The sequence below is a fragment of the Pristiophorus japonicus genome, chromosome 15 (assembly GCF_044704955.1).
Source record: "Pristiophorus japonicus isolate sPriJap1 chromosome 15, sPriJap1.hap1, whole genome shotgun sequence".
Taxonomy (NCBI): Eukaryota; Metazoa; Chordata; class Chondrichthyes; family Pristiophoridae; genus Pristiophorus; species Pristiophorus japonicus.
In genome coordinates, this window is record NC_091991.1 from 149,220,850 (window position 1) to 149,248,550 (window position 27,701).

The 27,701-nt window shown below is 44.1% G+C and overlaps 1 long non-coding RNA gene across 2 annotated transcripts in view; it reads left to right on the forward strand.

Annotated features, from left to right (window-relative positions):
* Positions 1-1,060: 1,060 nt before the first annotated feature.
* LOC139281128 (uncharacterized) overlaps positions 1,061-27,701 on the forward strand; it is a 44,658-nt gene continuing 18,017 nt past the window's right edge. For both annotated transcript variants that reach the window (XR_011596828.1, XR_011596829.1), the window contains exons 1-2: positions 1,061-1,510; positions 2,333-2,498. This is a non-coding gene — a long non-coding RNA (uncharacterized lncRNA). The remainder of the gene's footprint in view (positions 1,511-2,332; positions 2,499-27,701) is intronic.

A 27,701-nucleotide genomic window follows, 5' to 3' on the forward strand; every position in this document is an offset into this window, starting at 1 on the left:
GTGTCCGGGCAACATTTATCTTCCAACCAATGCCTAAAAAGCAGATGATCTGGTCATTTATTTAATTTACTGTTTGTGGGAGCTTCCTATGTGCATATTGACTGCCGCATTTCCTACATTACAACAATTACACGACAAAGATAATTCTTTGGCCATAAGGTGCTTTGGGACGTCCTGAGGTCATGACAGGTGTTATAGAAATACAAGTTCTTTCTAAGTTTGGATTTTGAAAACTATTTTGCCTTGTTCTTTTGTGAACAATGGAGTCACAATGCAAAAATACCTAACATTCTGCACTACTTACCAATACTTGGCAATCTCATTCAGAGATGCTATAAAGACTGATGTTCTTCAGGAGACCAGACCTGATGGGCTGAATGGCCTCCTTCTGTACTGACTTTTCTATGATGCTATGTTCTTACTGTATTTGCCCGATGCTGTGTTATATCTGACCTGGCAGTAAGTTGTTACACAAAAATACTTTACACTTAAGTCCTCACCTGATGCCAACGAGTTCTATTTTGACAGTAGATATGTAAAGAGATAACGTTGTTTACTGTTTCTGGTCTTTTATACCTGAGACCTTAACCAGTTTTTATTTTTCTCTTTACAGATGTGGATGGAGCTTGCTGTGTATGTCCAGCACTTTCTGCTTTTTGCTTCAGACTTCCAATTCTGTTTATTTGAGCTATCTGGTGCAGTTGGACATATTGGGATGGGAGTTGGGAGGGGGATAAATCCTAATATGTCCAACTGCACCAGATAGTTCAAATAAACAGAATTGGAGGGAGATAAAGCCAGTAATCTGTTGTCTGGTTTTAATTTCACTTCTTACGAAGGCTCGCTGATGATCAGGGGAAAGTGCATTTGTGAAAGAAAGGCTGCAGCTGTCTGGGTGGCTGGATTCGCCTCCAGGGCGCCCCCTGCAGTTGAAATGTGTATTGCCGGCTCCTGCCACTCTTTTTGACGTCTCCCTAATTTCTAGGAATGCCCCTTCCGTGTTGCTATATTTGGAGGTGATTTCTAGGAAAAAAAAACACGATTCTAAGGCGACCCGGACTTTAAGGCACCTCCATGTATAGCCGACTTTGAAACATTTCCTTTTGCAACAAAACCGTTTCTACATCAGCAGAACTGCACCAGGGAGGCAAAAAAAGCGATACATTTCATCTTGGCAAAGCTGAGCGGATTGAGGATAACGAGATGCTGGGAGATGTATTCAGATCTTGGGGAAATAATTCAAGTAATGGCTTTAAGTTTTGTTTTCAATTCCCAGTCTCTTCCCCGCCCCCCCCCGCAACCCTCCCCATGTCTGGCCCCAGACATTAAAAGCGGCGGCGTGACCACGAAGAAATATCCACGAGTCCTTTAAGCAATGTGATCTTCGAAAAATAATGACTCAGGATTTGCCATGAACGAGCAGGCGAGAGGATCACTCGTGTTCTGCGGTGTGAGTGTGAGGGAGGGAGGTGACTGACGCCAGAGCTCTCAAACTTCTCAATCCACACAAGTGAGTATTCAGTCTTATTTTGACCATTCTGCCTTCTTGACATCGCTCGTCCTCTTGACAACAGATTTTTTTATTTGAGTGGAGACAAGCCGGGGGTTGCAGTTCAGACACGTGAGGGAGCTGCACGTCTTAACCTTTAATGTTGCGATATGGGCAGGTGTGGCACTGGGAGTCGGAAGCGTTTGTTTTAAAAAATCAGGACAGATTGGGCGAAAGTGCTTTCATTACACTAACATTTATTTGCATTCTGGGTATGAGAAGGAGCTTCGAGGGAACAGATGGGAAGACAGGGGCATTTTTTTTTTACGTGATCGTAATGTAAATCTATGACATTTCACGTAGACACAGACTAGACTACGCGTGGTCCCTTGGTTATGATCAAGCCTCGTGTAGGTAGGATCTGATCGCCTAAGTATAATGGTGAAATGTGTGTGGTGTGTGTGTTTAAAACGTCGCACTGGAGAAGCAGATACAGTATTCCGGTGTGTTGCTCAATCCCGACCTTCTGGAAGTTGCGTAAACAGATCTGTGGTGTAGCAAATATAATAACAGTTCCTCTCGGCATTCCGATAAACGCCGGGGCTTTCTTCCAACGCGACCTCCACTAATAAATACGAATATTGTTAGACGCTGACCACAAAAGCAGTCAGAAGTGGAATTAACATGTGAAGTTAGCATGTGACATTTAACATGTGACATTAAGATGTGAAATTAACGTTATAATTAACATGTGACATAAGTGAGATTAACACGTGAGATTAACACACGAAATTAACACGTGACATTAACATGGGAAATTTAACATGTGAAATTACTTCGCAGCCGCGGTGCCCCGTTTCAAAACTGACAGCCCTGTCAATTCCCGAGCCGAGACTGGACCAACCAGGTCCGCTGGATGTTTGGGGAGAAATTAATGGTCGGCTAATTAAACGATTCAGAGAGATCATCGATGCTTGAATAGATTTAACAACAACGATAATAATAATAGGTGCGTTCAAGCTTTATAATTTGGCATGCTGTAAATAATTACTCCCCCCGAGTTGCTTCATTAGAGCGTCTGTAAAGCGTATTACTGCAATCCTACGTGAAATTATTCCGTTTCCACGATGGCTAAATAACGCCAGGAAATGATTAAAAAGTGCAACAGTCAGAATTATTTAAAATATTAACTGTGTATTAGTAACCGTGATATCAAAATCTTCGACACTTAGTTTCAGTTCCAGAGGAATGAAATCTCCTGGTTTAGTAACAAAACGGAGCTTAATATTCGGAATGGGTACATTGTGTGCAAGCGATAAGATTGTATTAACATAATACCCGACCCAGGCAGCAGCCGCAGTCTCCCAACTCCCGTCGAGGTCCAGTTGTGTTTCTGGCAGCTGGAGTGACGGACTGGAAGGGCTATCTGACACCAGCTCTTGTGCCGAGGGAAGAAGATGCGTGGACACTGGTCAGAGGGGGGTTAAAAAGAAAAGCCGATTGGGAGTGCATCCAGGAGCGGGGTTTTGGGGGCGAGATGAGATGTTTAACAGGAACCAACTGGCCCGCAAAGTCCCGCTTTTGGAGTTCACGAATTCGTCTACAAGTTTAAACATCAGTGCGTTTCTGGTCTCTCTCGCCGGAGAATACGAATATTCTGGTAATGCCCACCGGGCAGCGAATAGTTAAAAGGGTTCTCAACATATAATCAATAAAACTCTGAGTGCAGGTTTCAAAAAAACTATGACAAGTAACAAATTATACAGCGAAAAACGAACGATGAACCGTTTAAATAATCTGAACAGGACTTTCTAACTATTGTATGATTTTGTTCCTGTTTTAGAAATGTTCTTACATTGCGATTAAACGCCGACTAGATATAATTTCCTAATCACTAGTTATGGTACTTAAACAATATTTTAGTTGCTCTCTCCAATTATGATAATTAATTCAGGATAAAATATGCAAGTGTTGTATGTTGTAACTTTACTTTCAAGCTCACATAGCCAAGTGATTTAAACATCAAACTGTCTGCTAAACAATCCAGTATTTACCGTGACATTTATCAATGCTTTTTTTTCATTATGTTGTTCGCACTTTTAAAATGAAGAAAAAAATGATAGTCGGGATGGAGCATTCAGTGAGTTGCAGGATAAACAGTGTCACAGTAGGTAAGGTGAGGTATAGTAATGCAGTACTGATGCAAACTGTGACCAGCTAACAATCTGTATGGTTAGCATCAGTTACCAGATCAATAGACCAGATTCACCTTGTGTAAAAACAAGCCCAATTCCGCAGGGAAAGTGAGGGACTTTTGGGGGCAGGTGTGTTTCAGCTACACAATCATAATGCCCCTAAAAATCCTTATTGTTCCTGCAGTATTCATCTGTGCATAGCGGGCATAGAGGTCATGAACTTGTCGCTTGTTCCAGCTGTTTGACCGACAGGATTCTGATATCGCCAGAATTGTCTCCATTTCAGTTACTGAGATGTTATTTATGAAAATGACATGTTTTAGTCAGATTCACAATGACCAGAAATACTTGGGGATGAGTGTTCCAGTTTGTCAATTATTTCAACTAAAGATCTTAAAAATACTAAACCATGAAAATCCAATATATGTACAGTGCAAAATGTAGATAGTGCAGCAGTTCAAAGTAATATTACTCTGTCCTAGTTTTTAAAATTTTAAACAATGTTCTACTATGGATGACTCTTTCAAAATAATATATTTTAAAATAGGTTGGCAATCTGAAAATAGCACCGTCGAGGATTTAAAAAAAACCATAGACCAATAGAAACTGTAAAAAAAAGGATATTAAAGGAATGTATTTAAAAGTCCTGGCTAATAAGACTTCTTTCTCTTTAGAATTGTATGGAATTTTGTCATAGAAAATAAATAGAACAGTTTTTAAAAAGGCTTCTGGTTGTTGATTATTTCCTACTAAAATTAATTTTGGTCCCTGAATTTTTTCCTTCATTCTATGTTTTACATCTAGCACGAAATTCAAGGGAAATAGTTAAATTGCTGGGGTTGTTGTGCTTTTTGCGTGATCGCTGAGAGGGTTGGGTCTCAGTACAGCTGCCACCCAGATAGTTTATCAATAGTTGTCAGAAGGATGTGAATAGCTATCATCAAACAGAAAAAAAATATGAGATGTTAGCAGCAAATTTCATAAGAAATATGTTGACAGCGATAGAAATTGATGTGTTTGGAGTATAACCTGACCCAAATATTCTAATAAGTATTATATTTCAAGTACTTCATGTAAATATGAATTGCACCAAAAAAGTAGCGATTTACTGCCATTGAAAACCTAAGTGACACCCATTTGGAGCCAATCTTTCAATATTATTTAATTTATGGTTTGTTCCAAAGTATAAGTCAATATCTCTGCCAACTTGTACAAAACTTTTTAAAATAGTATTTTTGGTTTGAAGTAAATATTGCGTTGTTTGCTCAATTTTTTTTCTGTTTGTAAGATGGTGTCTATTACAATTTATTTTAAATTAAATGCCTAAACATGAATTTACAAAAAACATAAACAATCTTGAAATGAGAAACTGGCATTCAATTCAATGTTCTACTTCTTGTTGCCTATTAAAGCAGTTAGCACTTTTTGCAAAGGGCTTTTTCTAACGGCCCGTGTTACCAGTCTATAAAATATACTGTTAAAAATCTCTTGTCTGCGATATAATGATGTGATTAAAATGGTTCGTCCATCCAAGAGAATTTGAAAATATTACATGTAAAGGTGCAGCTTGATGAACCAGATACAAAATTTAAATTGTCAAACTCTAGAATAGTACATTCCTTCATGATTTATTTCAAAAATTTTAGACAAAAAGTTAAGCAAATCATTGAGTTTTAATAAAGGATGCACCAACATGATTGATAAATTCTTTATGTCCAGCTCCTCAAAACTATTCTTTTTAGTTGTACCAGTAACCCTTGTTGAAACATTGTTGCATATACCAAAAGAATAATTCGATTTTGTAATGTTTTTTTACAAGTATGAGCAGAAATCAAAGCTTGATTTCCAGGCAAAGGCTCCTAGACGCAGTCTGCAAATAAAGCCAGTCTAGTTTGCAGTGACCTTTGCACTTGGGAATCGATTAAATTGTCAGTAAATAGGAATGATAGACACTGCAAACCCACGCTGGTTTTAACTGCCAATGCTTTACTCTGACTGGGTCTGAACAGGTTATAGCCAGCCGTTCTCTTGCTCTCTGTTATCACTGAATCATTTGTTTTGAACTGCCCTCCCAATTCAATTGCATTAAACAGAGTGACACTGTGTTACAGAGAGCTCTATGCCAAAAATGAGCTTGTATTGATAAAATGTGAGAGAAAATGCACCTACCAGTAATTAGAAATGGTTGACATCTTTCAACCACATACAGTCTAACATACCTGAGTGGCAGTGTGCGGACATAAAGAGCTGCCATCATTTTACTTACCTTGTTGCATAAATTTTATTTGCTGGAATATTGTGAGGGAGTATTAGTTAAGAACCAGTCACTATCAGGAGCCAATATCCAGTTTTGCAGTCAACCTAATTCGTTTGTTACAACATACTGTCAAAAATTAAAGCACATCTTCTCAGTGGATTTGTGAACGTTAGGTCATGCCTGACAAATCTGCTAGATTTTTTTGACGAGGTGACTAAAGTAGTGGACAGGGGAATGTCTATGAATGTTATTTATATAGATTTCCAGAAGGCATTCCATAAAGTCCCACATAAGAGACTGTTAACTAAGGTAGAAGCCCACAGAATTGAGAGCAAATTATTGACCTGGTTAGCAAATTGGCTGAGCGGCAGGAGACAAGCAGTCATCATCATAGGCAGTCCCTCGAATCGAGGATGATTTGCTTCCACGTCAAGAAGTTCACAGGTGTTTCAATGAAGGACCTAAAATTCCAGGTCCCGAACTAAATCTTGAAGGATGGAAGATGCCTGTGCGTGGATTTTTTTAACGTGTGGTGGCCGCGGGCTTGACAGAGCTAGGTCTTGGTCCAGTAGCAAGGATTAACCAAGACAACTGGAGACCAGCTCTGCTGCACAGACCTAGTGCACACACATATCGCAGTGTGGGCTGGCCCGTGCTGCCCCTGGGCCCTCGCCTTTCCTGGGCCCTGAACTCGCGCCTCTCCTGGGCCCCGATCACATCCCCCTACAATCTCTTGCCGCTCCTTCGCCCCGACCTCGCCACTCTTGCTGTATCTGCCCACGCTGCAATCACCAACCTTTGTTGTAAATAGGAGATGGTAATCAACTGTTCGGTCATGTAACCCCAATTTTGAGAGAGGGAGACAAGACTTCTGCGCTTGGTGCAAAGTGTTACCACCCCCATACCCAATTTTCCCCCCTAAGTGTTGTATTTGAGACCCTATACTTGTTCTGCAGTTTTTAATATTCCATTTTTGATGGTGATCCTCATTTCTTCTACGGCCATTTTTTTCAGTTTTTGCAGGTACTATGTTTCCCTCTACAGCATATTTTTACTCGATGTCAGGTTCTTTCAATTTGTCCATATCCAAGAATGTTTTCCAGTCTTATTCTGATTCTCAGCCTTATCAATGCCAAAACGAACTTATTGTCAGAGCCAATATTGGCCGCTAAGGATCTGCATGATGAGCAGTAGGGATAATGGGTAGGTACTCAATTTGGCAGGATGTGACTAGTGGGGATCTGTAATGGGGCCTCAACTATTCACAGTATTTATTAACGACTTAGATGATGGCATAGAAAGTCATACAGATACAACGTCTGAAATCCGGCATCCTCGGGACAGAGTCCATGCCGGATTTTGGGTTTTGCTGGATTTCGGACCTCACCGCTTGCCGAAATGTCCGATTATCGGACAATTCCGATTTTTGGAATTCCAGTTTCAGGACGTTGCACCTGTATATCCAAATTTGCCTATGGCATGAAGATAGGTTGCATTGTAGGCAGTGTAGATGAACATATCAAATTACAAAAGGATATCGACAGATTAAGTGAATGGGCAAAATGATGGCAAATGGATTTTAATGTAGGCAAATGTAAGGTCATCCACTTTGGACTTAAAAAGGACAGAACAGGATACTTTTTAAATGGTGAAAGGCGAAAAACAGTGGAGGTCCAAAAAGACTTGCAAGTTCAGATATGTTGCAGCTATACAAAACTCTGGTTAGACCACACCTGGAATATTGTGAGCAGTTCTGGACACCTCAGGAAGGATATATCGGCCTTGGAGGGAGTGCAGAGTAGGTTTACCAGAATGATATCCGGACTTCAAGGGTTAAGTTACAAGGAGAGATTACATAAATTATGGTTGTATTCCCTAGAATTTAGAAGGTTAAGGGGTGATCTGATCAAAGTTTTCAAGATATTAAGGGGAGCAGATAGGGTCGATAGAGGAAAACTATTTCCGCTGGTTGGGGCTTCTAAGACTAGGAGGCATAGTCTAAAAATTAGAGCCAGACCTTTCAGAAGTGAAATTAGGAAACACTGCTACACACAAAGGATGGTAGAAGTTTGGAACCCTCTTCCGTAAAAGGCAATTAATGCTAGATCAGTTATTAATTTTAAATCAAGGATTGATAGCTTTTTGTTAACCAAAGGTATTAAGGAATATTGTCCAAAGGTGAGTATATGGAGTTCGGTCGCAGATCAGCTATGATCTCATTGAATGGCGGAGCAGGCTCGAGGGGCTGAATGGCCTACTCCTGTTCCTATGTTCTTATGTTCCAATGTTCCTTAAATTGTCCCCTCAGCCCTGGCTAAGTGTAATTAAGCACTTATTTCTTTTTAATAGTCTCTCAAATAAAGGTAGTAACTGATCACAGGACTGTGCATGCAAGATCACTCTCTGTCTTGTGCTTAGTATTAAATTTCCTTCAATTTGATTAGGAGTGTTTAATTTATTTTTGACTTTAGTTTTAGAGGGGGTGTGCATGCCATTTGTATCGGTTTCCTCGTTGTACTGTCACCATTGTTTAGTTGTATTATATTTGCTATTTAGTGATGATGTTTACAGCCACAATGTTGTAACTGCCCTGTGTTCAGACTTAATTTAGAGCAGTTAGGGCTGATTCCCAAGATGGGTTAACATGTGACAAGGTGTTAAGTGATCACTGGCGTTACTGGGAAGATTTCTAGGTAGTTTCTCTGATCCTGCAGAGTTTGAACGTATGAGAGTGACTTTTGAGAACTTTGGAGGATCAGAGAACCAACATAAGTTTCAATCAGTGAATGTAATTATATATTATTAAGGTAATATATGTCTATTGTAGTTGGGCATTGAGAATCGGAAGCACTGTACATGTGCCGATTGATCTGTGGAAAACCCCACATCTTGTCTAGACATTGACTTTTTTTTCCAGATTCAGCTGCAGATAAGACTAGCAGGATTGCTGTGAGTTGGGTTATGCCTAAATCTTATTATGCTGGGAAACCATGAAAGCCTTAAATGCAAAACTTAAATGTAGAGCATAAACGGCGGCACAAACCAGTTGGGCCGAACGGCCTGTTTCTGTGCTGTAAACTATGGCCTTTTGCTTCATCAATGGAATAATTTTGCTTTGTGCTTTGATTGGATAGGAAACTTCCACATCTGACATCACATGTCATTATAAGGCAACAGTGTGATTGGCCAAAGTGACATTGTGTCATTAAGTGCTGTAATAAGATGCGTGGGCTTCCCTGAGGCACCATCATTGGCATGAAAATGGGGGGGGGGTAGGGAGAGAGAGAGAGCCGAGGGGGGGGAGGGAGAGCGGGAGAGAGAGAGAGAGAGAGAGAGAGCCGGGGGGGTGGAGAAGGGAGAGAGGGAGAGAGAGAGAGAGAGAGAGCGGGGGGGGGGGGGAAGGAGGGAGAGAGAGAGATCCTGGGGGGGGGCGGGATGAGAAGAGAGAGAGATCCTGGGGTGGGGGTGGGGGGTGGGGGGTGAGGGGGGGAGAAGAGAGAGAGAGATCTGGGGGGGGGGGGGAGAAGAGAGAGAGAGATCTGGGGGGGGGGGGAGAAGAGAGAGAGAGAGAGATCTGGGGTGGGGAGAGAAGAGAGAGAGAGAGATCTGGGGGGGGTGAGAAGAGAGAGAGAGAGTGAGAGCTGGGGGGGAGAAGACAGAGAGAGAGCCGGGGGGAGGGGAGAGAAGCGAGAGAGAGCGTGGGGGGGGGGGGGGTGTGGGGAGAGAGAGCGTGGGGAGGGGGTGAGGAAAGAGAGCGTGGGGGGGGGGTGTGGGGAGAGAGAGCGTGGGGAGGGGGTGAGGAAGAGAGCGTGGGGGGGTGGGGAGAGAGTGTGTGGGGGGTGGTGGGGAGAGAGAGCTTGGGGGGGGTGTAGTGGGGAGAGAGAGCGTGAGGGGGTGGTGGGGAGAGAGAGCATGGGGGGGGGTGGTGGAGAGAGAGCATTGGGGGGGGGGAGAGAGTGAGCGTGGGGGGGCGGAAGAGAGAGAGAGTGTGGGGGGGCGAAGAAGGAGAGAGAGAGAGAGAGAGCCGGTGGGGGTGGGGGGGGGGGGTGGAGAAGGAGAGAGAGCGAGCCTGGGAGGACGGGGGGTTGGGGGGAGGGGAGGGAAGAGAGAGGCGCGGGGGGGGGGAGAAGGGGGAGACAGTGAGAGAGAGAGAATGTGGGGGAGGGGAAGGAAGAGAGAGAGCCTGGGGAGGGGGAGGAGGAGGAGAGAGAGAGAGAGAGCTTGGGGAGGGGGAGGAGGAGGGGAGAGAGAGAGAGAGCTTGGGGAGGGGGGGAGGAGGAGGGAGAGAGAGAGAGAGAGAGAGGGAGAGAGAGCTTGGGGGGGGGGAGAAGGGAGAGAGAGAGAGAGAGAGAGAGAGAGAGCTTGGGGAGGGGGGGAGAAGGGAGAGAGAGAGAGAGAGAGCTTGGGGGGGGGGGAGGGGAGAAGGGAGAGAGAGAGAGAGCTGGTGGGGGAGGTGAGAGAGAGCCGGGGGTGGGAGGGGTGGGTGGGAGAGAGGGAGAGAGAGCCTGGGGGTTGAGAGGGAGAGAGAGAGAGAGAGAGAGAGAGAGCCTGGGGGGGGGGGGGGGGGTGGGGGCGGGGGGGAGAAGTGAGAGAGAGCAGGGGGGGGGTGGGGGAGGGAGAGAAAGCGAGAAAGAGAGAGAGAGAGAGAGAGAGCCGGGGGGCGGGTGGGGGAGAAGTGAGAGAGAGCAGGGGGGTGGGGTGGGTGGGAGGGAGAGAGAAAGAGAGAGAGAGCCTGAGGTGGGGGGTAGAGAGAGAACGAGCGAGCAAGAGAGAGACAGGGGGGCGGGGGCAGGGCGAAAGACAGAGAGAGCCTGGTTGGGGGGGGGATGCGGAGAGGGAGAGAGAGAGCCTGCGGGGGGGGGAGGGGGGATGGAAAGAGTGTGAGCCTGGGGAGGGGGAGAGAGAGCCTGGGGGGGGGAGGGGGAGAGAGAGCCTGGGGGGAGTGGGAGGAGGAGAGAGCCTGGGGGGGGGGGGGGAAAGAGGGGATCAGAGAGGGGAGTGCTTTTCCAACCCCCTTTATACCCACACCTAATTTCTTGGACAGCTCAGTTCCTTTTTTTGCAAGGGACATTGTTGGAGTGGATGAAATCCAGAAGTCATGACATTCACTATTCACTTCATGCCCAATAAACCTGTTAACAATCTGCACACTATGGCAGGGGGTGGGGGTTAAGGTTGCACTGAAGTAAGGGACTTCAGCTGGAACTTGGTGGCTTTTGGGGTGATCTATCCTCTGTGGCTTCTGAAGTCAAAATGCTCCGAATTACAAATTGGAAAGTCAGTCAGAACTTGGACTGGGCAGTTCCAATTACACATCCCAGAGAAAGTTATCCCCCAAGGGGGCCAATCAGCTATTGGTGAAGTTATTTTGGAGAACCAATCAGAAACATGGCAGCCATTTCAATAGTACAAATAGACGCATCCATTTTTATTTTAAGTAAAGTGGAGGCCATTTAATTGTTTCCCCAGATATTATATTCTGAATGGTAATGTTCACAGATTAATGTCATTAGACAGAATGAAGTCAAAGACCGACGCTCCATTCCAAATTTATTATTGCCATTTTGTGTGAGGTACATTTATTTAATGTTAAATTACAATCGCTAATAATGCCTATGTCTAAACATTATGCATTTTAGCACAGAGGTTAGGAAAATAAACTGCTGCAGCTCTCCCAGAATAAAAAGAATAGCTTGTGTGTCCTGCCACAATCTTCACTGACTGACTGTGTAGGGCAGCAGCAAATAGAAAAATGAAATAATAATGTAAAAACATTAGAGAACTAAGAGGATGAGTGAGACAGAGCAAAGGGGGAGACAGAAAGAGAAGGAAAGGACAGAGATAACAAGAAAGGCTTGGAGTGAGACAGGGAGAGGAAATCAAGAAAAATATAGATACATAAAGTGAGGGAGGCATAGAGAACAGACACTGCAAGGGATAAAATGAGGTACAGACAGAATAAGTTAAACAGCTACACAAGTTTGAATAAAATACAGACAACAATAAGAGGTGAAGATGGGCAAAATAATACAAAAGAAAATACCTCAAAAACAGCTGCAGGTGTTACAAAGGACATATTTGGAGTGGATGAAATTGAGGTCACGACACTGTCACTATTCACTTCATACTCAATAAACCTGTTAACAATCCATGACCCCCTCCCCCGCACTTCTGCTGGGGTAAGGGTCTTCAGCTGGAACTTGGTGGCTTTTGGAGAGATCTATCCTCTGTGGCTTCTGAAGTCAAAATGGATCGAATTACAATTTGCAAAGTCAGTCAGAACTTGGGCTGGGCGGTTCCAGTTACATATTCCAGAGAAACTTCAGGGTGTGGCTTATCCTCCAAGGGGACCAATCAGCAATAGGTCATGTGATAATGGAGAGCCAATCAGGGACAAGGCGGTCATTTTGGCAGTACAAATAAATGCATCCATTTTTTTTTTAAGGACAGGGATATTATACCATATAACCCACAGTATTATTCTGCTGCTAAGGCAAAGCATACATAAACAAGTTGATCCCTTTAATGCCCAAAGGTCCATTTGCTATAAGTAGACACATCCTGAGGTCAGTTTTAGACTCATTGTTCTTGGGTGTATCCTGAGGTCAGATAAAGATGGGCTGAATGGTCTCCCTCTGTGCTATATCATTCTATGATTAAAAGGATATTTCCTGTTGCTGGAGAATTTTCTTTGCAATTTGTCAGCTGTTATGAACTCTCACATGTTAGAAGGAGTCAGCAATAAATAATTGGCTTTCTTTGCTTTTTTTATTCCATAATAATTAAAATGTAAGGCAGAAATTATTATACTTGATAGATGCCTTTTTCCCCTGATATATTTATATGTGCGAGTCAAGCAGCAGTGGTATTACACAAAGGGAGTCAAGACCAAATATAGTCTCCAGGTGAAGTGGGGTTAGAGGCGAGGCCTAACTGGACCACCATCTGCAGATGTAATTCAGTCTTGATTTTATAATCGTGCCTTATTTAATATTATTATTTAAATAATTAAATAGCAAAATTTAGGAAGTTGAGAAGTAGGGTTGCTTGGAGCACAGGAGTTTCTCTGCAGTATAGGGTGAGGAGCAGGGACATGCAAAAACTGAAGTGTTATAGTGCCACCACTGGTGGGAGAGTAGAATTACAGCGTGACCAAGTTTACATAGGCAGTTACCATTGGAATTTATTATGGAAAGGTAACATTAAAAAGTGGCAAAAGGAAGTAAGGTTGTTTGTAGACAGGAAGTGCAGTGCAGTTGATTAGTGGAAAAGATAATTGCATTTTAGAGAAGCTCAAGTTCTTTGATACAACATAACATTTACAATATTCCACTTCTTTTACCACAGTCTCTTGTGACACCATGTCCTTTACTCTTTAGGTTTATCTTCAATTCTATGTGATGCCCTGTATGTACAAATGTTCTTACTTATTAAATTACTGTTTGTTATTTAGTTTAAAATTCAAGACAAAAGTCTCTGCTCAAACTTCTATATCAAAGAAGATGGACCTCGGAGAACAATCTAACAATTCTCACTGTCTGCAAAACACTCCCATTATTATACAAGAATAAGAGAAAGAACTGGCATTTATATAGCATCTTTCATGACCTCCGAACATCCCATAACACTTCACAGCCAATGAAGTACTTTTGAAGTGTAGTCACTGTTGTAATGTAGGCAAACATGTCTTGCACACAGCAAGGACCCACAAGCAGTAATGAGATAAATGACCAGATAATCCATTTTAGTGTTTGCCAGGACACATAGGAACATAGGAATAGAAGTAGGCCATTGAGCTCCTCAACTGTTCCACCATTCAGTGAGATCATGGCTGATCTGTGACCAAACTCCCTTAATACCTTTGGTTAACAAAAATAGTTAACAAAATTCCCCAGCTCTTTTCTGAGGAGTGCCAGGGGATTTTTTACGTCTGCCTGAGAGGGCAGATGGGTTCTCAGTTTAACATCTCATCTGAAAGACGGCTCCTCCGACAATGCAGCATTCCCTTGGTACTGCACCAAAATGGCAGCCTAGCTTTTGTGTTCAAGTTTTTGGAGTGAGGCTTGAACCCACCACCCACTGACCCAGATGTGAGAGTGCTAGCACCAGGCCAAGGTGAGTGGATCTGGTAGAACTAATGGATCTCCTGTGGCATTGTCCAGTACCATACAAACCAGCTGTTACCTTGCCAGTTCCATACTGCTATCTTTTCAGGCAAAGCATTCTTTCTACCCACAAATGAAGAGGGTTGGAAGGTAATCTTTACCCAGTCTTCTGGTAGCACCAACCCGGTGCCAACTACAAGGGTGGAGGAGAGTAGCCGTGGGTAGGACTTTACTGACAGTTTCTCCACCTCTGCCTGTGGGGAAATGCCCAATTAGGAGATCTTGGCAACTGACTTGGTTGGCATTGAATTTCCTACATCAGACATCAGAGCTATAGGAAAAGAGCGGGGAAGTGGGATTAATTGGATAGCCCTTTCAAAGTGCCGGCACAGACACAATGGACCAAATGGCCTCCATCTGTGCTGCATGATTCTATCATAATTTAGTACATCATCAGTCCCCATCTCACACAATAAGTTCCACATTATGTCAGCTTGTAATTAAAAATTAAAAATGTGAAGACAGCCTGAGAACTTCTTCAACTTTAATCCTAAAGTTTTAAAGTTTTGCTTCGTACCAACTGCCGTTATACATAAGAACATAAGAACATAAGAATTAGGAACAGGAGTAGGCCATCTAGCCCCTCGAGCCTGCTCCGCCATTCAACAAGATCATGGCTGATCTGGCCGTGGACTCAGCTCCACTTACCCGCCCCGATCCCCGTAACCCTTAATTCCCTTATTGGTTAAAAATCTATCTATCTGTGACTTGAATACATTCAATGAGCTAGCCTCAACTGCTACCCTGGGCAGAGACTCCACAGATTCACAACCCACTGGGAGAAGAAATTCCTTCTCAACTCGGTTTTAAATTGGCTCCCCCATATTTTGAGGCTGTGCCCCCTAGTTCTAGTCTCCCCTACCAGTGGAAACAATCTCTCTGCCTCTATCTTGTCTATCCCTTTCATTATTTTAAATGTTTCTATAAGATCACCCCTCATCCTTCTGAACTCCAACGAGTAAAGACCCAGTCTACTCAATCTATCATCACAAGGTAACCCCCTCATCTCCGGAATCAGCCTAGTGAAACGTCTCTGTTCCCCCTCCAAAGCCAGTATATCCTTCCTTAAGTAAGGTGACCAAAACTGCACGCAGTACTCCAGGTGCGGCCTCACCAATACCCTATACAGTTGCAGCAGGACCTCCCTGCTTTTGTACTCCATCCCTCTCGCAATGAAGGCCAACATTCCATTCGCCTTCCTGATTACCTGCTGCACCTGCAAACTAACTTTTTGGGATTCATGCACAAGGACCCCCAGGTCCCTCTGCACCTCAGCATGTTCTAATTTCTCCCCATTCAAATAATATTCCCTTTTACTGTTTTTTTTCCTAAGGTGGATGACCTCACACTTTCCAAATCTCTTTGCAGCCTCTCTGTGTCCTCTACACAACCCGCTTTCCCACTAATTTTTGTGTCATCTGCAAATTTTGTTACACTACACTCTGTCCCCTCTTCCAGGTCATCTATGTATATTGTAAACAGTTGTGGTCCCAGCACCGATCCCTGTGGCACACCACTAACCACCGATTTCCAACCGGAAAAGGACCCATTTATCCCGACTCTCTGCTTTCTGTTCGCCAGCCAATTCTCTATCCATGCTAATACATTTCCTCTGACTCCGCGTACCTCTACTGCAGTAACCTTTTGTGTGGCACCTTATCGAATGCCTTTTGGAAATCTAAATACACCACATCCATCGGTACACCTCTATCCACCATGCTCGTTATATCCTCAAAGAATTCCAGTAAATTAGTTAAACATGATTTCCCCTTCATGAATCCATGCTGCGTCTGCTTGATTGCACTATTCCTATCTAGATGTCCCGCTATTTCTTCCTTAATGATAGTTTCAAGCATTTTCCCCACTACCGATGTTAAACCAACCGGCCTATAGTTACCTGCCTTTTGACTGCCCCCTTTTTTAAACAGAGGTGTTACATTAGCTGCTTTCCAATCTGCTGGTACCTCCCCAGAGTCCAGAGAATTTTGGTAGATTATAACGAATGCATCAGCTATAACTTCCGCCATCTCTTTTAATACCCTGGGATGCATTTCATCAGGACCAGGGGACTTGTCTACCTTGAGTCCCATTAGCCTGTCCAGCATTACCCCCCTAGTGATAGTGATTGTCTCAATGTCCTCCATTCCCACATTCCTGTGACCAGCAATTTTTGGCATGGTTTTTGTGTCTTCCACTGTGAAGACCGAAGCAAAATAATTGTTTAAGGTCTCAGCCATTTCCACATTTCCCATGATTAAATCCCCCTTCTCATCTTCTAAGGGACCAACATTTACTTTAGTCACTCTTTTCCGTTTTATATATCTGTAAAAGGTTTTACTATCTGTTTTTATGTTTTGCGCAAGTTTACCTTCGTAATCTATCTTTCCTTTCTTTATTGCTTTCTTAGTCATTCTTTGCTGTCGTTTAAAAATTTCCCAATCTTCTAGTTTCCCACTAACCTTGGCCACCTTATACACATTGGTCTTTAATTTGATACTCCCCTTTATTTCCTTGGTTATCCACGGCTGGTTAACCCTTCTCTTACCGCCCTTCTTTTTCACTGGAATATATTTTTGTTGCACACTATGAAAGAGCTCCTTAAAAGTCCTCCGCTGTTCCTCAATTGTGCCACCGTTTAGTCTGTGTTTCCAGTCTACTTTAGCCAACTCTGCCCTCATCCCACGGTAGTTCCCTTTGTTTAAGCATAGTACGCTCATTTCTGACACAACTTCCTCACCCTCAATCTGTATTACAAATTCAACCATACTGTGATCACTCATTCCGAGAGGATCTTTTACTAGGAGATCGTTTATTATTCCTGTCTCATTACACAGGACCAGATCTAAGATAGCTTGCTCCCTTGTAGGTTCTGTAATATACTGTTCTAAGAAACAATCCCGTATGCATTCTATGAATTCCTCCTCCAGGCTACCCCGTGCGATTTGATTTGACCAATCGATATGTAGGTTAAAATCCCCCATGACTACTGCCATTCTTTTTCACATGCCTCCATTATTCCCTTGATTATTGCCCGCCCCACCGTGAAGTTATTATTTGGGGACCTATAAACTATGCCCACCAGTGACTTTTTCCCCTTACTATCTCTAATCTCCACCCACAATGATTCAACATTTTATTCATTCGAGCCAATATCTTCTCTCACAACTGCCCCGATATCATCCTTTATTAACAGAACTACCCCACCTTCTTTCCCTTTTTGTCTATCTTTCCGAATCGTCAGATACCCCTGTATGTTTAATTCCCAGTCTTGGCCACCCTGCAACCATGTTTCTGTAATGGCCACCAAATCATACTCATTTGTAATGATTTGTGCCGTCAACTCATTTACTTTATTTCGAATGCTGCGTGCATTTAGGTAGAGTGTTTTAATCCTAGTTTTTAAAACCATGATTTTTAGTTTTGACCCCTCCTGCAGCCCCTTTACATTCAGTGGCCCTTTTTGTTTTTTGCCTTGGGTTTCTCTGCCCTCCACATTTACTCATCTCCTTTCTGTCTTTTGCTTTTGTCTCCTTTTTGTTTCCCTCTGTCTCCCTGCATTGGTTCCCATCCCCCTGCCATATTAGTTTAACTCCTCCCCAACAGCACTAGCAAACACTCCCCCTGGGACATTGGTTCCGGTCCTGCCTAGGTCCGGTTTGTACTGGTCCCACCTCCCCCAGAACCGGTTCCAATGCCCCAGGAATTTGAATCCCTCCCTGCTGCACCACTGCTCAAGCCACGTATTCATCTGTGCTATCCTGCGATTCCTACTCTGACTAGCACGTGGCACTGGTAGCAATCCCGAGATTACTACTTTTGAGGTCCTACATTTTAATTTAGCTCCTAGCTCCTTAAATTCGTCACGTAGGACCTCATCCCTTTTTTTACCTATATCGTTGGTACCAATGTGCACCACGACAACTGGCTGTTCACCCTCCCTTTTCAGAATGTCCTGCACCCGGTCCGAGACATCCTTGACCCTTGCACTAGGGAGGCAACATACCATCCTGGAGTCTCGGTTGCGGCCGCAGAAATGCCTATCTATTCCCCTTACAATCGAAACCCCTATCACTATTGCTCTCCCACTCTTTTTCCTGCCCTCCTGTGCAGCAGAGCCAGCCACGGTGCCATGAACTTGGCTGCTGCTGCCCTCCCCTGATGAGTCATCCCCCTCAACAGTACTCAAAACGGTGTATCTGTTCTGCGGGGGGTGGGGGGAGGGGATGACCGCAGGGGAGCCCTGCACTACCTTCCTTGCACTGCTCTTCCTGCTGGTCTTCCATTCCCTAGCTGGCTGTGGACCCTTCACCTGCGGTAAGACCAACTCACTACACGTGCTAATCACGTCATTCTCAGCATCGTGGATGCTCCAGAGTGAATCCACCCTCAGCTCCAATTCCGCAACACGGTCCGTCAGGAGCTGGAGGCGGATACAATTCCCGCACACGTAATCGTCAGGGACACCGGAAGTGTCCCTGAGTTCCCACATGGTACAGGAGTTATGCCGGAGCGAGTTCGAAAAATGGAGCAATGGGATATCAAGGCACCGATAAATGGAATTGCAGCGAGAGCTGATGCTGAACACTGCACAGTTCTATTCCAGATTCTGCATAGGTGCAATTGCACAAACCACGTCAAATTGATATGAGATCTGTAGCATAACCGGTCCTCCAGGCTGTAACTCAATCCCAAAGTTCACATGACAAATTCTTTGAGCACTGCTGCCTGCCCAAGACATCATGTAAACCCACTGAGTGGATAGCTTGGCTCGTGTCCATTAGTTCCAATTGGCTGGAATTTGATGAAAAACCGCCGTCGGTTTTCCACCCAAAAGATTATTCAATTAAGGCCGGCGGGAAATTAATCAAAAAATGGAAAAAAATCCGCCCAGCGGGAAAAATCGGAGTTGTACATTGATTCTCGGCGGAAAACCCAGAATCTAGACCGAGTTTAGACCGAGGCTGCAAGTTGGGCCTAGGAAGGGGGGGAGAAAACACAAAATATTTTTCAATAAAATTAAAAATTAAAAAAATCAAAAAATCAGAACACATTTTCAGGACCCTTTTCTACTGATTCGCTGTAAAATAATTTAAAAAAAAACTTGAACTTACCTTTTTTGCAGAGTTTCATACCTACCACCCAGCTTTGGCTGATTTCTCGTGGGCGTTTTTTTCTGCTTATCTACGGGTCACCGCTGTGACCAAACTTGGGTAGAAGCGGTTTTTTTCAGCGGTGTACGCCGGCGGTCCGCTCCCCAGCGGTATTTCGAAACCGCCGACGGAACACTTTGACGAAGAATACCACTGAAAAACCTGACGGAAATGCTCACCAAATTCCAGCCCTGTATGTTTTGAAAGGAAAGGGGGAATAATCCATATTTATTTGCATGTTAATTAAATAAAATACTTATTCCAGCATGATCCTCCGATTTGTTTGAATTAAATCCTTTTCAAACGGCAGAATATACGAATGTAAATATTTCCAGAGCAAATGGTTGCACAAGTTAGCTAATGATTGTTAGCAGATCAAAGCCCAACAATATTGACTGCAAGCAGCTTTCACTCAGTTTCAATGCTCCTCATTCTCATGTAAATACTAACTGCCATCTATTAAAGAAACTGTTAGCTTTTACAGATATAGTGCAGTTTCTTTTAGTCATCTGAGTGAAATAAATGTGATTTATAAAAGTAGAATAGTCAGTGCTTTTTTCAAACATTCTCTGTAACGATATTGATTAGGATAATGTACAACTGAACTATGGTTTCACATAAATAATGATAACATTGTTATTCTAAGTGAAGCTCTATAAACATATTAATTTGTCATATATTGCATTTTAAATGGCAGTGAATGGTTGTGACCAGCACTGATGCATAGTGATACACTATAAATAGGCCTGATAACATTATTAAGTACAAAATTACCACCATTAAAAAATGAAATTGTTTACACTGAGCCTCTAACATTGGTCCCAACAATAGATCAATGCTTCCGGCTTGAACCGACTTGAAAGTCCACCTGACACTGTGATATGGAGGGAAATACATTGGTTCCTGCCCATCATTATTCACCCAGTGAACTCCAAGTGTCAGGTAGAACTTCAGGAGCAGGATGTACCAGGAAGCAAAGCCTTTCCCACAAGGGAGTGATGGCAGGAAAATCACTCTCACATCCAACGGAGAGTGGGAAATTACTGAGCAGCAATGGCGGAACAAGATATGCCAATTTTTATCCCTCAACCAACAACACTAAGAAGTTACCAGATCATTGTTTTTTTTCTCATTTCTGTTTGTGGAACCTTGCTGTGTGCAAATTGGTTGTTGAATTTCCTACATTACAACAGTGACTACACTTTAAAAGCACTTTAATTGGCTGTGAAATGCTTTGGGATGCTATATAAGTGCAAGGTCTTTCTTTGTCATACTTATTGTGTTACATAAGAACATAAGAAATGGGAGCAGGAGTAGGTCATGCGGCCCCTCGAGCCTGCTCCGCCATTTAATTCAATCATAGCTGATCCGATCATGGACTCAGGTCCACTTCCCTGCCCACTCTCCATAACCCCTTATTCCTTTATCGGTAAGAAACTGTCTCTGTCTTAAATTTATTCAATGTCCCAGTTTCCACAGCTCTCTGAGGCAGCGAATCCCACAGATTACAACCCTCTGAGAGAAGAAATTTCTCCTCATCTCTGTTTTAAATGGGCGGCCCCTTATTCTGGATTATGCCCTCTAGTTCTAGTCTGCCCCATCAGTGGAAGGAGGGTGGGCGGTGTTGATGTGTGTCGGAGTGAGATAGAGGAGAGGTGAGGGATAGTGAAACAGAAACCGTATAAACAGATCATGTGGAGTCAGTCCATGAAGTAATTGTACCAACAAGTCAAATGTAGATTCCACCACTGGGAAACCAGCAGTTCATTTATTTTGTTGAGAATTTTTATTTCTTGTAAATGACAAATTCTGGATAATTCTGTCGGAATTGATGCGGTTTGTTATAAAACAAAATTAGCATCTGACACAAACCAGTGGAGAGGTGAATGGGACTGTAACTCAAAGGACTTGCAATCCCTTTTACCGTTCCTTTGTTGGTGGAGGGGGGAGGGGGTGTAATACAGATATCTGTGCCGAAAGTATGATTTATGGTATTAGCTTTCACGATTTGTGCAATAAAAATTGATCTATGTATTTTATTCACACGAAAGATTAGTTTGGTAATGGGTTTCACATCAGCTGTCATTGGGTACTGTTAGAGTTTTTTTTATTAGTTTTTATTGCCTGTGGTTGTTAATCTCAAATAGCCACGTGATGGTTCGGAATTCTGTTTCTCCCTTTTTTTGCAAGTTTTCCCCATCGAGGCTGCAAGCTGCCCTGAATTTCTCCAGGGGAAAGGGGGCAGCTGAACGAAATGAGGATAACTCACTAACTTTCACCATTGGTTGTCCTTCTGCGTTCAGTTGATAGGAGGCAAAACGTTGTGGGTTCAAGTCCCACTCCAGAGACTTGAGTATATAATCAAGGCTGACACTCCAGCCACGATTTCGCCAATGGTGGCGAGTCCAGAGTGGCCGGCATTAGTGGCGTGTGGGGGAAGGCGCTCCCGGCTCCAGCCCGCCCTCTCACAATAATCTTCCCTAGATTGGGCTTGTTAAGCCCGCCCTGCGAGGTTCCTGGCCAATTAACAGGAAGCGGGTCTGATGATGTCATTTGATGACATGCCATCAGCCGGTTTTCTTAAACGGACCATGGCCAACTTTTTTTTTTTTTAACAGTTCTGTCAGTGTTCTACAGCATTGAGGTGCTGCAAACACCAACAAGCTCTGCACAATGGTGCACAGCTGTACCCAGGCTCTCCCATGACTTCCCCCAGGTGCTTATGGAGGGAGTCATAGCATACACAGAGGTTCTCTTCCCTTCCAATAGGTGGAAGCAACCTCCCCAGGACACCAACACAACCTGGTTGCACATTATATAAAAGGGCACAAACAGGGATGTCGTCAGGAGGAACTGGCTGCAGTGGCACAAACCTTTCAATGATCTCAGTAGATCACGAAACGTTACTGCAAAGCCGCACTCAACCTCTTCCTGCTCTGCCACTCATCACATCCCCATCACTCTACCTTCTCTACCCTACTCCTGCACATCCTTAATCACACCAACTTACTTTGCACCTCCACCCATCCCTCTCTATCTACATTATCACATCCCACCCCTCACATTTACCCTCATCCTCATCTTAGTGCAAGCATACCAACTAACAAAACACAAGGGTAGGCACTTGAGTGTTTTAGCCAATGTTCATGTCGAGTTTCTGCTAATGTGTTGTCAAACAGTGAAATCTTTATTTTCAACACTTTGTGTTGGACAAATTTGTGTGCAACTTTGGATGTGGCTTAGCGAGTTGTAGTGAATGGTCAGACATAAGGGTACCCATGGTGATGAGTGGGAAAGGAATGGCTTGGGCATTGCAGGGATGCTTTATGCTGCTGGTGTGGGTGGTGCCAACCTGGTGCATCATGTGGAAGTCAGGGTGCACAGTGTCAAGTGAAGTAAATGTGGCCATGGTGAGGCCATCCCTGACATCCCGAGCAGCAATGTCATCGTGTGCTGATGTGTCCTGTGCAGCATCAAGTGATTGCGAAGAAGGTTGGTGTTGTTGTTGGTGATGCTGCTGTGTTTAGTGATGTTGGTGTTGGGGCTGATTGTGGTGGGATTCTGAGGACCAAAGTGAGATTTTTTTCAAGGGCGCCAATGCTGCTGGAATAGATGGCAGCTGAAGTTGATCTGACAGAAGCGATCTGTCAATGGTGAGAAAGGCTACTCCAGTGGATAGAGTGCTCACTGCAAACTCTTCCAAACTGTGTACAGCTCAAAAGTGTCTTCCAAATCCTGAAGGCCTCAGCTTCTGAGATTGGAAAGTGAACAGCTAAGTGGTAACTTTTATACCACTTCTGCAGCTGTCAACTAGTCAAAGCAATGGAGTCACTGAGAGCCCAACACATTTACCTGGTGTGAAACCTGAGGGTCGGCAAACTCGTTAAAAACTTCGTAAAATGGTAAGTGCCTGGTAAAATTCATTTAAATTACCTTTAAAGTGTCTCAACGATCTTAATTGGCTGGCCCGCCGATGGTGTCAGGTCTGTGATCCGCAGGCAGACCTGAAACTTGAGAAACTGACAAGGCGGCGGGTCCAGAGCAGACTTCCGACCCACTGTCAATCAGCGCCATTTTGACAGCGGGCCCGCCTCCAAACCCGCACTCGCAGGGCTGGGAGGATTCTGGCCTCCCAGTGAACCATTCAAAGAGGAGTAGGGGAGTTCGCTCCGGTGTCCTGGCCGACATTTATCGCTCAATCACTGAAAAATAAAATGACAATCTGGTCATTTATCTCATTGCTGTTTGTGGGACCTTGCTATGTGCAAATTATCTGGCACCTTTCCTACATTACCAGCAGTGATTACACTTTAAAAGCACTTCATTGGCTGTAAAGCGCTATGGAATGGCCTGAGGTTGTGAAAGGCGATATATAAATGCGAGTCTTTTATTTGCTTAAAGGCGAGATGGGTCGTTGCTTTTCTACCTCTACAAAATGCTCTCCAATCCTGGCATTGCTGAAAAATGCTGAAACTCATCAAACGCAGGAGCAGTGAGGCTGAGGCCCAGGCAGGATAGACGAATACCATTCGCATCAAATCAGTGTCTTAACCAACAGCCATTAATCTTAATGCATGCTGCACAATTAGATCTGTCTATAATCACCACCAATAGGCCCATTATACAGTCTGCAACCAGTGTGAATATGATAGTGTTTATAGCAGTACATTCAGTCTTCTTGGTCTGATGCTGATACAAAATATGTAAAAGATAAGCCACATGGTGTGGTACTGCACAGTGTTCCAGTGTGTCGAACATTCCAGCGTAGTGTAAAATGGGAACCCTGTAGACTGTGCTCCACGGCAGTGACACCGAATTGGTGCTGGGTTGGTGATTCACACGGGTGTAACTTGAAAGCTTTGAGAACTGCCAGCAGCACCCAGCCTCTCACCGTTCATTTGAAAACAGCAGAAGCCAGGCAGGAAGGATGATCTGCTCTCACATTTAATTCATGCTCCACACGGTAAATATGGAATTTTGCTGAGTCCGTCACACCATGCCCACGCCATGCCTAGTCACTCACTCTATAGATTAGACAGCACTTGCGCCTTTGACAAGTTCTGGGTCTTTTGGGCCACTCGTGTATTTGCTGGGTGCCAAGGTAGGATGGTCATAGGCTTGAGAAGATTTGCACTAGTTAGGAATCTTATGGCAAAAGTGGATAGGAGTCAGTTCTGGTGATGGTCTGGTGAGTAAATCCACTGACTGGACCCAGAAGATCCCAGCTTTGATTCCTGTGTTATGCTGCTGATCTCGGGTGGGCCCTAGTCAGGAGGCGCACAATTGGCCTCAGTGCCCGTGCGTTAGGGGAGAGAGGGCAGAAACAAAAACATTTTCTTCCTTTGTTTGTCTGACTAAGAGTCTCAGGTTCCCCTCCCCCCCGATTACAGTTGCACTGCTGGTCTCTGTCACAACCCCAAGGGCCTGGGTCACCCACCCAGATAATTCTAATGCCACTCATGGGGAGGTCAGAGCGGCTGCAGACAGAGGGGGTAGTTTTAACTTAACTCAATGGGTGAGAAAACCACAGAATTGGATGGCAGGAGTTCATTGGAGAGTAAAATCGGACGGGATGTAAAACCAGCGTTGCACCTAATCCCGTTACTTTTCTGATGGGCCGTTTAGGTTAAAATTGCCTCCTTTCGGCCACCTTTAATGGGTTGTCAAAAGTTCAAGTCCAATTTCTTGGTATGCATGAAAAGCTCTTTCATCACAGTCCCTTAACAAAGGGACTTCTATGATCTCCAAAACTTTGTTCTTTGAATTCATATTTGGTCCAATTATAAACCGTGGCAATCTTCTGTCTGTCGAATTTGAATGAAGAATTCTACCAGCGACTTCGTAAGTTGTATAACTGTACAGACTGACTTAATCACTTCTAGTAACAGGAGGTGTTGTACATGTGACATTCATAAAATAATAAAAAGACTTCAAAACAGGACCAAAGTAGACCACACTGCTCTTTTCATTGGCCTGTTCAGGCAGTAGTTCCCGGTTATAATATAATCCACCCCATCTCTTTAAAAATTGCCTTGCTAATGCTCAGGCAGTTCTGTGCCACTTAAATCAAGAAAATGACTGGCGATGAGGGATGATGCATTGGCCAGCTGCGCTTACATTCACATGTCCACAAAATCCCTCAGGGCAACAATTTTACGGTAAACATCAATGAAATGGTGGTTGGGCACGTATTGTAGAGGATGTAGGGTAGACGGTTTGATATTGTTTAAACTACAATCTTGAGTAGGCCAAGAATAATGAGATTATCTCTGTGTATAGTCTACTGATAAGTAGTTAATTTGATTAAGCGTACAAAATCTTATAGAAAGTCATTTCCTGTGGACAGTCATTATATTCAAGTATAGTTACTTGGAACATTTAACTCTATAATGTATGAGAGTCATCAGAGTTACAGCCAATTCCTTGCACAGTCATGGTCTCTATTATGTCTGACAACACTGACTATTTCTCATTCCAGCAGCATTAATAATTTCCCCTCTACCAGTTTTTTGTTAAACCGAGGAAGTCATGGACTCTGTTGTTACTGCTCTGCCCCACCCACATACCTCTGATGAATCACATACTTCTGATTCACATTGGTTTTGTAGAACTGTAAACCAGAATGAGAGAATGTACACCTTGACCGAAGTGGGGGGGGGGGGTGCGGCAGCGAGGGTGGGGAACGGGAATCTGTGGGATTCGGGGAGGACCAGCAGCAGCACTTCCTTACAGATCCAGCATTTATTTTTGTTGAAAGAAAAACCTGCATTTATATGGCGCCTTTCATGACCTCAGTTTGCCCCAAAGTGCTTTGCAGCCAATGAAGTACTTCTGAAATGTAATCACTGTTGTAATGTAGGAAATGCGGCAGAAAATTTGTACACAACAAGCTCTCACAAACAGCAATGTGATAATGACCAGATAATCTGTTTTTGTTATATTGATTGAGGGATAAATATTGGCCAGGACACTGGGGAGAAATCCCCTGCTCTTCTTCGAAATAGTGTCATGGGATCTTTTACGTCCACACGAGAGGGCAGATGAGGCCTCTGTTTAATGTCTCATTGGATTAGGACATTAGGACAGGCCAAGACAGCTATCCTGATAGCTCAGAGGTAAAGTCTCTGGGGGTGAAATTGGTCTTTGCCAGACTTCTCTTCTTAAGCAGTCCCTCGAGGATTAATTACTTCCACGCCAAAAAGGGATGAGTTCATAGGTGTTTCAATGAAGGACCTAATATTACAGGTTCCGAACTACATATTGAACGATGAAAGATGCCTTTTTTAAACGATTTAAGGATTTTTTTAACGTATGGTGGCCGTTGCACCCCAGCCACTACATGAGCTTAACAGAGCTAGGTCTTGGTCCAGTAGCAAAGATTAACCAAGACGACTGGAGACCAGCTCTGCTGCACAGACCTAGTGCGCACACATATCGCAGTGTAGGCTGGCCCTTGCTGCCCCTGGGCCCTCGACTCTTCTGGACCCCAAACTCATGCCGCTCCTGGGCCCCGATCACATCGCTCTACAAAATCTTACCGCTCCTTTGCCCTAACTTTGCCGCTCCTGCTGTACCTGCCCACGCTCCAATCAGCGACCTGGGTTATGGTGACATCCAATCCCAATAGCGTGAAATGAGCTAATAACGAATCGGCAGCATGGTTTGTACCACACCGTGAGTTTCTTTTGCTTTAAGGTCAATGAGAAAGAAAATGGGCATGTTGTAAAATGGGCTGACAATTCGCGATGAGCCTGTTTCATGCTAATGCCGAAGACTAATTTCACCTCCTCTATGTCTGAGCCAGACAAATTCCTAGTCAGTGCTGACGCAGGAGTGGGCTGGCACAATTGGCTGCATCGACTCTGGGTTGGGGAAGGCCTAATTGACCAAGGTACTCACAGCCCCTACAGGTATTGAACAGGCGAGGACAGGATCAGGATGTTCACAGTCAGTTAGCCTCTCTAGTCTCACTGTCATGACTTGCACACGAGTAATGACTAGTTGGGCGGAGATACCGGAAAGACCTAGGTGCCCAAGAAACTGTGCAGCCCAATGAGCCAAATAAATTGGAAAGGAAGAAATAATTTAGAAGCACATATGTAAAGCAAAAGCAAGGGCCTTTGCTGTAAGTGGTTATCATCTTTATCATAGGCAGTCCCTCGAAATCGAGGAAGACTTGCTTCCACTCTAAAATTGAGTTTTTAGGTGACTGAACAGTCTAATACGGGAATTACGGTCTCTGTCACAGGTGGGACAAATAGTCGTATAAGGAAATGGTGGGTGGGGAGTTTGGTTTGCTGCACGCTCCTTCCGCTGCCTGCACTTGCTTTCTGCATGCCCTTGGCGACGAGACTCAAGGTGCTCAGCGCCCTCCCGGATGCTCTTCCTCCACTTAGGGCGGTCTCTGGCCAGGGACTCCTAGGTGTAGGTGGGGCTGTTGCATTT